Here is an 11962-nt window from a genome sequence, read left to right as displayed (position 1 = left end):
CTTGTTAATATTTGTTTGTTTTGCCATTCATCTCTTAAATAAATGAGGTAAGTGCACTTCTCCAGAGCTATAGACAGGCCTGATCTAACATCTGCAGGAGCCAGAATGGGACTTTATCTAGAGGCTGTGGGTTAAGAGAAGGATTAGAAGGCCACGTACTATATGTCTGTAGTATATATTTACATATATATAAAACAGATGTTTAAGAGTTGTAAACCAAAATAACGAACCACTAAATACTGTATGTCTTATCCACCTTTTCAAATATATTTGTGCGATGGCAAAACAAGTAATCTATAAAGCTATGATTTTTATCTGACTAGATGTTGGCAAAATATTTAAGAAGAAACGGAATTGAATGACTATCATGAATGTCTGGATATTCTGAGGATGAACTATCAACAAACAAACTCTTGTTTAATATAATATATAAATACAAAATACTTAAATAACTGTATGTTTCAAAAAATATTTTTATTTATTTATGCCTTCATTTCAGCAAAATCACTAATAATGTCACTATAATCAAGATGATTATGCAATATTTTCTATTGATGGCAGTGAGCTAAAGTATTAAATAATAAAATGTAATGAATTCAACGTATCCAAAATGTGAATGTGCTCTTCTAAAAGTATAAATGAAAAATGTAAAAGAGAGAAAATTAAAAATTGCTCATGATTTGTCTTCTAAAATATTTTAAATTATTTTTCATCCCATGACAAAATGCAAATTAAAATTAATGAATATACAATTTTAAATAAGAATTATTCAAATAAAGCAGAATTTATTTATTTTCAAAGTTAAATCTTATTAAATATTTAATGAATATAAAATCATTGGCAATTCCAGCACAACCGGCCATGTGAAAAATGCCTGTTCTATCTGGACCTACGTTATACAAATTTGGGACTAATATAAATCATTTAAAATTGAAAAATATTCTTCAGTTGTCATGAGCAACTCTTTGGGGATATTATGCTAATGTGTAAGTAGCTCCAGAAGCACAAATTGTAACACAAAAAGAAGCAGGAAGGTGGTTGTTCGTGCGTCCAGAAAATCTACATCATTATGCAATAGTTATCGAACTCTTGTGGCCTGAGATAAAGAATTGGCAAGTCAAGATATCTCTCTTCCCTCTTACCTAAGCACTCAACCCCCCTGCACACTCAGAAACAGGGTCCCTGTCCAAAGTCAACAGGGACACAACCCACAGCCCTTCCCAGCATCTGGACAAACTTATCTTTTGTTTTGATGATATGACGGGAGAGAGACCTGGAGACGTGTTTCTATTTTCCTGGGGCCTTAACGTGGTAGTCAAGAGAGAGGCCGTTTCAAGTTACACTGAGCACCCAACTCTGAATGTTCTTTAATGCACTCATGTGCGTGTGTGTGCTCACTCACGTGTGTGTGAGTGTGTGCAGAGAGAGAGAGAGAAAGAGAGACAGAGAGATCACCTATAGCAAAATGTTCACAACTGGTAAATCTAGGAGAAAGGTATACGTTTCTAAATTGTGTTAATCTTCTAATTGTTCTGTGTGTTTGATATTTGCCAAACTTGAACAAGAGGAATATTTGACTTGCTTCTTCCCTCTTATCTGTGGGATACTAGAAACTTCTTATTTGATTCCAGCACTTGCATGGCGATATTCCCGGAATGTCTGAGCTGTTCCATCATGGGGCATGGTAACCCAGCTAAATATCCCAGCGTTGGTTGGAACTTCAGAGGGCCTTGGGTATCCCTGGAATCAGTACCCTGCCCATAAAGCGATTTGGAGATCCACGGGTTTGGAGGTTTTCCAGGTCCCTATTTTGGAGGGTGAAGGGGAAAAAGGAATTATTTTTTTTTTTTTTAAGATTTTATTTATTTATTTGACAGAGAGAAATCACAAGTAGACGGAGAGGCAGGCAGAGAGAGGAAGGGAAGCAGGCTCCCTGCTGAGCAGAGAGCCCGATGCGGGACTCGATCCCAAGACCCTGAGATCATGACCTGAGCCGAAGGCAGCGGCTTAATCCACTGAGCCACCCAGGCGCCCGGGGAAAAAGGAATTAAAACTAAATGCAAGGGAGTAGTTGTCAAAATTGGATGGACTCTCAGCCAGGAGAGGAGGGCAATGAGCATGCGAGAGAGTCTGAAGTAGAGGAAGTTTCAGGTCAGTACCCGGAGAATTCACTAGAATGGAGAAGGATGGGAGTGGGCGTGCTATAAAGACAGAGGATAAGCGTCAAGGGTGAGAGGCTCATGTTGCTGAGACATCATGTGCATGGTGGCCAGTTGTCTGTTATGACTGAATCTGGGGTGCAGCCAAGGGGATGGGTGGCCCCAGGAAGGTAGAATAAAAGATCATTGGAAGTGTAGGTGTTGGTAGATACTCAGAAGAGTTGTGGCATATCACCTGGACACAACAGGAGTACACTACTAGCTGCCTGACTGGGACAAGTTGCTTCACCTAAGAAAGTCTCTGCCAATCTGTAAAACTAAGATAATAGCCCTCCCTCGTAGGGTTCAAGGCCAGAGTACAGTGCCTGGTGCATGATGAGTACCCATGAGTATAGACCATCACCACTGGATAGAATCATTTGAAATTACCAATATTCAACCATTTTGACCTACAAAAAATGACAATTTCATAGGGTTTAAGCTAAGATAATATTTTATTCTTTCTAATAAAAGTCATGTATTATATTTCCAAGGCAACATGGTATAATGTTTACAGAGCTATTTTATAATTTCTTAATTTAAGGGTGGCAAAATATGTTCACTCAGGCTTTGAGGGCCAAGCCACCAGAAAACAATGCATGGCTTGCATGCCTCTAGAGCTCCCCCCACACTTGTGGCCCAGGGTCTTCACTGCATGAATTCAGGAACTGATTTCTGCCAATCATGAATAAATGGGCTTGTCTGCCTGGATGTTGGCCAGCCTCAGGGTTGGCTCCCACAAGCCTGGGCCTGGGTAATGAGCTGTGCCATGTTGGTGAGGGAAGGAGGTTGGAAGGGAAGCAGGAGGTCCTAGAGTCAACAATGGGGCTTGGAGGAGCACAGGGAGAAGTGGAGTCCTAGAAGATGCCTTGAGAAGAGGGTCCTGCTGCTGATGTCCATGAGTATGGCTTCTTGGACACAGGGTTCTGAATCTCTGAGGACTTCTGAGTCTGGCTGCTTCTCTACAGTGTTAGAGAACATCACTTATGTTCTGATTACCATCAGCACATTATGGTCTTTTCTTTGGGTTTGCAATTTTTTATTTATTGTTCTACTTCCTGTTGAGTTTCTCTGCTTGCCATCTGTCAGGACCCAGCATCTGAGAAGGGCTTGAAAGTGAACCTTGGGTACACGTGAAGACATTGGTGGCTTTCCATACTGTGTGGGATTAAAATGTCACATCATTGGTTTTTGGAAGACATTTCACATTTTTGCTCTGCTTTAGGGGAACAGAAGGAGATGGTGATGAGAAGGTGGGGACCTTTCCTAAAAATCACTGAACTAGATTTGCTGAAGTGACTATTGTGTGGTCGATCTTGAAGGAGTGGCCCAAACGTGAAACAATAGTGCTATTAGCTCTCGTTTACAATGTCCACCACATGCCAGGCACTGGGTGAGACACCCAGGCACCTGGGTGACCTCATCTGGCACTCATGAAAACCCTCTGAGCCGTGGCCCAGAAGATAGGAAGAAGTTGAGAACATCTAGACCAAATCAGATATGTAGTCAGAGAAGCCAGCAAATATGCAAAGCCATCCCCGGAGCTTAAAAAGAGGCAAGGAGAATGTATTCAACGTAATTTTTTTGTTGAGTGGCTGAATTGCAGCAGTCAACCAAAATTTGAAAAGACATGTGAGAGGAAATGGGGCCACCAGTAACATTCTACCTGAAGGGACTCTAGCATTTCCAAGTGCATTCGAGGAGTATTGGTAAGAGGGGCTTCCGTCAAGCTAACATCTGAGGACAAGGATGACAATGCCAAGGCAAAGGCCAGAAGATCTGTAGTGCAGGGCCCAAGGGGTAGGAGGAAAGGGGTGTATGTCAGCTCTAACAGAGGCTGTCCTCTGGCAGTCTTGAGCTAAGGGTTTCATTCCTTCCCTGATGGGGTCGGGGGCAGCTACAAGCGCCATGAGAAGTCCCCAGATAGGATCCACAATGCGTATATTTTTGCTTAAATTAACCAAATGTAGTTCTTACTCCAGAACAGAGGGTCAGTATTCTTAATGAACTTTATCTATATATCTATATCCATCAAAATTCCAAGTTAAAGAATTTCTCAAAGTGGACTGAATCCACCTTGTATGATTACTCTGGCAGCGATCTTGACGCTCAGCATAAGCAAATCAGAAGACACGTCTGGACAACCTTGGTCACCTGTGGGATTTAAAACTAACAAATATGGAGATGCCTGGGTGGCTCAGTCAGTTGAGTGTCTGACTCTTGGCCTAGGCTCGGGTCATGATCTTGGAATCATGAGCTCGAACCCTGTGTTGGGGTTCTGTGCACGGGACAGAGTCTATGTGGGGTTCTCTCTCTCCTTCTCCCTCTGCTCGTCCCTCACTTGCATGCATGCTCTCACTCTCTCAAATAAACAAATAGGTAGGTATGTAGGTAGATAGATAGATAGATAGATAGATAGATAATCTTTGGGAAAAATCTTTGGGGGAAAAAACAACCAAAAAAAGAATACTTAAATGATATGGAGGTCATTGGAACTAACCCATATGGGACTAGAGGGTGAAGCTAATGGACAATGTCTAGGAGCAATAATGGATCCATAACCAAGCCCAAGTTTCAACAGGAGATTGACCCAAGGGTTCTAAACAGACAACGGAGCAGCCAGAAGAGACACTGATTCTGAAAAAGTAGGTTCAGGCTTGGGAATGAGACAGAGCCTGAGAAAGCTTTACTCGTGAACCCAGAGGGTTATCCCTCCCCTTTTGGTAGCTGAAGGAGAGGTTTGGGTGGTAGACAATCCTCAGCTCTTCTGTCCTAATGATGCTTTGGGGATGCTCAGTGTCAAAATCTTTATTGTCATGGTCACGATGTCATGACCACTGGCACCATGACCATGTGTGGGAATCCACTGATGGTTTTGGAATGTGAGAGATTCTGCATACATCCCTCAGTGAAAGGTGCAATAATATCTGGGGTCCTCCTGATTCTGAAGTTCCTTCTCAGACTGACCTCATGCACGAAGTCCTTAGAGCAGGCAGTGTAGGGTTGAGTGGCCCAAAGTGGGAGTGTGGTTGGGAGTGGGAAGTGGGAAGACCAATTTTGTCCCAGCCCTTACTGAAGCACACAGCTGCCTGATGCAGAATCCCATTTTTCCCCAGGAGATCTCAGGTTGGTATTTCTCACCTGAAACTAGTGGTTTAGGTGGATAGAAAATTCTCCATTGAGGCAAAATCCTTTCGTGACCTTCTCCACTGAGAAGAGAGCTGTGAGTGAGATCTTCATGGGAACCTGTCTCAGATAAGAAGATGAAAAATGCATTGGCATTCTGGAGCAGTTTGATGGCTCTCATTAGAAAAAAACAATCTCTCATCTAAAAAGAAATTAGAGTTGACCTTTTAAAGAAAAATGTCTTCCAACTCTGAAATATAGGAAACTCAATGCAGCGGGAAATTATGGTCAATTGCCTTGAACCTTCTTGGTATGAGATTTCAGAGCATCTAGGGTTACATAATCGTTTCCAATGCTCAGAAACACATAAACACTTAATTTCATTGTCTGATGGGTCCTCACTGTGGTCCTGGGCTGGTGAACTTGAGAGAACTAGTCACACTCAAGAGTTTTTTGTTCACCCTGGTATTTTAAGTGCTATTTGGAATAGGTAATTTTCACAATGTTCGAAATTCAAAATGAGTTAGAGGAAAATGGTGAAATCTTCCTCCAAACCCTTCCCAGGCATCAAGGTCCCCTTCCCAGAGGCAAACAGGTTTTAAGCAACTTTAAGGTTTTTGTCCAGAAATATTTTATTCACATGCAAATGGCAACATGGTATTCAAAACTTTTCTGCCCTTTTCATATACTTTGTAACATGTTTGGCTTATCTTTCCATATTGCTCACAGAGTCGCAAAACGTTTACTCACTCTTTTTGTCTGCCTCATATTCCGTGATATGCACGAACTGCCATTAATGTAAACTGTCATTTGCCAATGGGTATTTAAACGGCTTCCTCTCCCTTTTCTTTCTTTTTTGCAACTTTGGACGATACTGCAATGAATAACTTTGTTATACATACCAACTCTCACCTGTGTAAGTATACTGATGGGATAAATTTCTGGAAACAGGATTGCTGGCTTAAAAAGTATGTGTACCTATGATTTTGAGGGATTTTCAGATATCCTTCCACAGAGACTGTTTCAACTCATATTTACTCTAGGAATATATGAGGGTCCCTATTTCCCACATTCTTATCAATATGGCATTGACTTTTCTCATCTTTGTCAAATCTGACAGGTGAAACAGAGCTTCTCATTTGTAGTTTTAATTTGCATTTTTTTCTTAATCTAATGTTTTCATAAGTTTAAGAGCCAAGTTAATTTGCTTTATTATGAACAATTGATTAATACTTTGGGTCAATTTTTATATTGGGTCACTAGTCTTTCTTCTTATTGATTCACAAGAACTCTCTATATATGTGTGTGAAATTAATCCTCTTTCCATGATATGAGTTTAAGTATTTCCTCCAGTTTTCCTTTGTATTTTAACTCAGCTTATGGCTGTTTTTGTCATGTAGCAATTCTTTTCTTTGTATTTAAACTTAGTAATCTTTTAAAATATGTTTTTGAGTTCTTAAATCTTTGTTAGAAAGGCATTCCCCATTGTAAGGTATTAAGCTCTCTTGTGATTTCTTCTAGCACTTTAAGGGTTTCATACTTTACTTTTAAATCTTAAAGGTCTATGAAATTTATCCCAGTGTATGTTGTGAATGCAACAGGATAATATAACAAACATATGTCATAATGCTCATTCCTTATTCGTGTTACATGTCCTTTCTGTATTAACTCTGGGCTCTAGGACCCAGGAAGAGAGAGAACATTGTTGGTCTACTGCGGCATGAACACAGAGATATGGCAAATTGTAACTTGGATCTTAAAGGCTTCCTCCTGAAAGAAACACATTTATGCTCACATTTCACCAATCAAAGCAAATTACATGGTCAGAAGGAGAGGAGAACTGGACTATTTGTGAACAGATTCAATGACTACTAAAAAAGATCATGGATCCAACTTTTTATTTCCAGATGTCAACTTTGTTTTCTCAGATCAATTCAATGACTAATCTACCGTTTCTCTACTGATCTGAAGTACTTTTTTTTATCATGATCTAAATTCTATTAATATTTTGAACTATTACCGATTGTTCTGTTCCAATGATGAGTCTGCCTATTCACACACCATATGGTTTTAATGATATGTTTTATAATTATTAAATTATTATTTTATAATTTATAATTAGGAGTTGTATAGGATGTTTTAGTATCTGGTAGGGCTAGCCTTCCCCCCAAATTCTCTGTTTTTTTTTGTTTTTGTTTTTGTTTTTTTAGAATTTACTATTCTTGCTGGTTTATCTTTTCAGATGAGTTTTGGAATCATATTCTTTAGTGACCAGATCGTATTGGTGTTTTTACGGAGTTCCCCTTAAAATTTATGTCTTCACTTGGGAAGTACTGACATTTTTATGATGCGGGGCCTTCCTACTCGAGGCTATGGTGCGTCTTTCCTTTTGATCGACTCTTCTTTACGTTCCTAGCAGCGTTTAAGGTTTTCCCTCCTCTAGTGTTAACATGTTTCTCAGCTCCTTCCTTACTATCTTGTCACATTGCTATTGTAAGAACAGGGGCCCTTCCTTCTGTTTCCTTCTTCTCCTTCTCCCCACCCTTCTCTTCCTCCCTTTCTTTCTCCTTATTTGTGTATGTAAAAACTCTCGGTCCCTCCAGCCCCTTTCACAAATAAGGTGGGATGAGCAGGACCCCATGTTAACATAAACATGAGGTAGCATTGCTCACAGACATGTTTATTCCCCCATGTTTAACCTCTATAGATCATAGGACAATGAACTGGAGCTCTAGGGTTGTTATTTACAAAGTTAGTTTCTTTGAAAAGTTGGCAGGATGGAGGCAGGTTAATAGCAAAGGAAGAAAAGTACCTTACTTCAGGAGCCCCAGCTTCAGCCACATGAGGCATCTCCCAGGCAGATGAAAAGAAGGAGAGCTTCCCTGGGCCAGACACCGAACACAGCACCCGAAACCCACGAGGTGCTTTATCAGATAGTTTCAGAATCCAGCTAAGTCCAACCACAAAGTGTGAGCCCTGGAAGAGGGGTTTCAAATTACCTAGAGCAGCAGTTATCGACTCCACTCGCCCATGAGAATCACTAAAGGAACTTTTGGAAAACACTGATGCCAAGGCCCAGTGAGAAACCAGGGGAGTGAGACCCCCAGGGTGGGGGGCAATTAACACATTTCATAACTTCCCAGGTGATTTCAAAGTGCAGCAGAGTAGAGAACCACGGCTTTAGACCCTTTAGACCACATTGTTGAGCAGAGGAAGCGTGGGGAGTGAAAGGCAGTGAGGTGTCCGTGGTCAAGCTGAGAACCAGTAGTAGATCTCCTGGGTCCCCAGCCCAGGGAATGGGCGCTCTGCCTCCCGAGGATGCCAGGTCCATAGGCTCCTAAATGTTTTTGGGTTAAAACTTGTTTTACCCTGTCAACTACCCCAGGACAGAGGCACTATGTTATCCCCACAACAGGGGAAGCGAGTTCATCCCCTTGCCTGAGGTTATGCAACTAAAAAGGTCAGAATTCAGGAGAGAACCCAGGCCTGCCTGACCCAGAGGCCCTTGTGACCAGGTCAGCCTTCTACTTACTCGGGCCATGAGGCCTTGGGACAGTGCCAGCCACTTTTCCCTCTCTGGAGAAATAATAAGTTATATAATATGGTCATTAAGAATTGTTTCCATTTGAAATATTTTTTGCAGTGTCAGTTGAAACCTTACCTCAGGAATAAGGAGCAGGACCCCCCGCTTGGTCAGTGCACACCACCCGCTGGCTCCCTCCTCTCCATCAGCCCCTGGCGTGCGCCCCCTGTGGAAGCGTCGTACTTGGAATGCACAGGGATAAATGCTCTAACGTTAGATGCTGGACAAGATAAAGAAAAGAACGGGAGGAATTTGTTATTCATTCACCCGCCAGTGGACATTTAGATTGTTTTTACCTCTGAGCTGTTGGGAATAATCCTGCCGTGCACACGGGAAAGCAGACATCCCTTTGAGATCCGGACTTCAGTTCTTTTGGAGGTGTACCCAGAAGGAGGATTGCTGGATCATAGGGTAGATCTATTTTTAACTTTTGGAGGACCCTCCATACTGTTTTCCTCGTAGCTGCCCCATTTCGCATCGCCACCAGCAGTGGGTAAGGGTTCTAGTCTGTGCACATCTTTGCCAACCCTTATTTTTTGTTTTTTGATAATGGCCAGCCTTCCGGGTGTGCAGGGATACCATGCTGTGGTTTTGATGTGCGTCTCCCTGATGATTAGTGGCATCGAGCAATCTTCTCATACGCCTGCTGGCCATTTGTAGGTCTTGAATATCCTTTTGAATGTCTGTTCAAGTCTTTGGTCCGTTCTGTAATAGGGGTCATCTGCGTTTCTTGATGTTGAGTTGTAGGAGCACTTTACGTACTTGGGACATTAACCCCTTATTAGATAGATGGTTTGCAAAAATTGTCTCCCTTTCTGTAGGTTTCCTTTTCACCAGATACATGCAATGGAACATTATTCAGTCTTAAAGAAGAAGGAAATTCTATAATGTGTGACAACATGGATGAACTTGGGGGACATTATGCCAAGTGAAATAAACCAGGCACAGGAGGGCGAATTCTGTCAGACTCCACTGATGCGAGGTATCAAAAATAACCAAACTCATAGAAGCGGAGAGTGGAAGGGTGGTTGCCTGGGACCGGGGGAGGGGGGCGTGGGGAGTTGCTCTTTAATGGATGTAAACTCCAGTTACCTAAGATGAAAACGTCCCGGAGACCTGCTGTACGATGTTGTGCCTATAGTTAATGGTGCTGCGCGAACACTTCGTTTGTTAAAAGGGTAGATCTCATGGTAAGTATTCTTACTATAACAACAAAAAAAGGAATTCAGCTGGATCTCCTCACTTCTCACTGTTTTCCCTCTAGAACTGCATGTGATTTTTTTTGTTTTTTCATTTTGCCAACCGCAGATCCAGCTGACAGAGTCCCCCTTGCGTCGGCAGGGCCTGGTTTTAAGGGCCACACCTTCGGGGCTCTCGGGTTACCCACCCGGCCTCTCGTAATGAGCAGACGGGCATCTGGGGTATGCGTGTGCACCAACCATATTGGACCACTTTTCTCGGCCACCCCTCCCCCAGGCTCAGGGCAATCAGAGGCCCAGATGCCAAGCCTGGTTTGGGGAGATTTTCTCCAGCAGGCCCCGACCGCCCCTGCCCACCCCCCTCTTCTCAGTCCTGGCAGCTGCGAGGGGGACCTCTAGACCTGCTAAGTGACAGGACTGTAGGGGCCAGGCAGGGGCCCACTCCAAAGTGCCTCTGGAAACAATTTCTTCTGCTCTGCTTTGGGAGTCTGTGAAATTTTCTCTCCTGTCTCCCTGTTGCCCTCCTCTGCCTCCATTTCTGGGGTTCTGCCTCCCCCATCGCCCCAGCCTGCCCTCCATGTGCACACGCGTGTGTATGCGTAAGAGAGAGGGTGCTCTGTGTTAACACCGCTCTCCCTGAACTCCATCTCGCTCTCCTCTGATCCTCGTGTGGGGACAGCCCTGGTCCGCCGGGGATTCCAGCCAGTCAGGGGTCCCCCAACGGCCCACCCTGGCTTAGATACCGCCCAAGGTCTGGAGGATTCAGAAGTGGCTCAGACACCATCCTGTCTGCTATAGGCATGACAGGTGGACACTGCAACCAACCTTCCCAGGAGAGAGGGGTCGGGGCTGGGGACAGGTGTGGAGGGCACTGAGGGACTTGGAGCAGACATTGTTTCCAGTTGGGAGCTTGGAGGGGGAAAGTACTTGAGTCTCTCTATCCCTGGGTTTTCTCCACTGCCCAAGGCAAGAAGCCGTCCCTCAGAGGGTTGTGGTGAGGACTGAATGAAGGTATGTCACCTTCCGAAACCCTGCCTGTAGGGGCCCTGGGTTATTCCAGCCTCCAGTTTACCCTTGTACTTGCCACAGTGCCATAGGTCATGGCCAACATCAGGTGCCACCTAGGACCTCCCAGCAGGGCCACACTGCATCCCCGTCCTCCACGTCCTAGCTGCGCCCTGCATCACAGCCGAGATCACTCACATTCTACCCAGGGGAGCAAGGCTCCCCCTGTGAGCTCCCTGGGGTGAAGGGTTGGTATTCGGCTGCCCTCTGCCCGGAGGATGGTTGACCCCACGTGGCCTGTGCTGCCAGGGAGCTTGCTGGTCCCAGAAGGCTGACAAGCTTTAGTGAGTTGCCTTGTTGCTCGAATTTTGTGTCACAGGACCAAGAGCCATGTGAGCAGATAGCCAGAGGGCCCCTCCTGGCTTTGGTAGGGTGGGCATTGGAGCTCACAGTGGGACTTTGGATCTGATCATCCCTCAGGTGTGGATGGGGAACAGGGGCTTGGCCAGATCACGTTCCTTTTTAAAAAAAAAAAAATATTTTATTCATTTATTTGCCAGAGAGAGAGAGAGAGTGAGCACGAGCAGGGGAAGTCACAGAGGGAGAAGGAGAAGTAGGTTCCCCACTGAGCAGAGACCCCCAGCTGGGACTCGATCCCAGGGCCCTGGGATGATGATCAGAGCCAAATGTAGATGCTTAACAGACTGAGACCCCCAGGAATCCCACCAGATCACATTAAACCTGAGACAGAGAGGTGGCCCATTGAGCAGGACTGCCCTGCCCACTCCCTTGTAGAGGCCGGGGGCTCCCAAAGCCTTGGTAAAGGCCATTCCAGGGTAGGTGGGAATGGC

The sequence above is a fragment of the Mustela nigripes genome, chromosome 13, assembly GCF_022355385.1.
Source record: "Mustela nigripes isolate SB6536 chromosome 13, MUSNIG.SB6536, whole genome shotgun sequence".
NCBI classification, from domain to species: Eukaryota; Metazoa; Chordata; class Mammalia; order Carnivora; family Mustelidae; genus Mustela; species Mustela nigripes.
Note: the sequence above shows the minus strand (reverse complement) of the source record.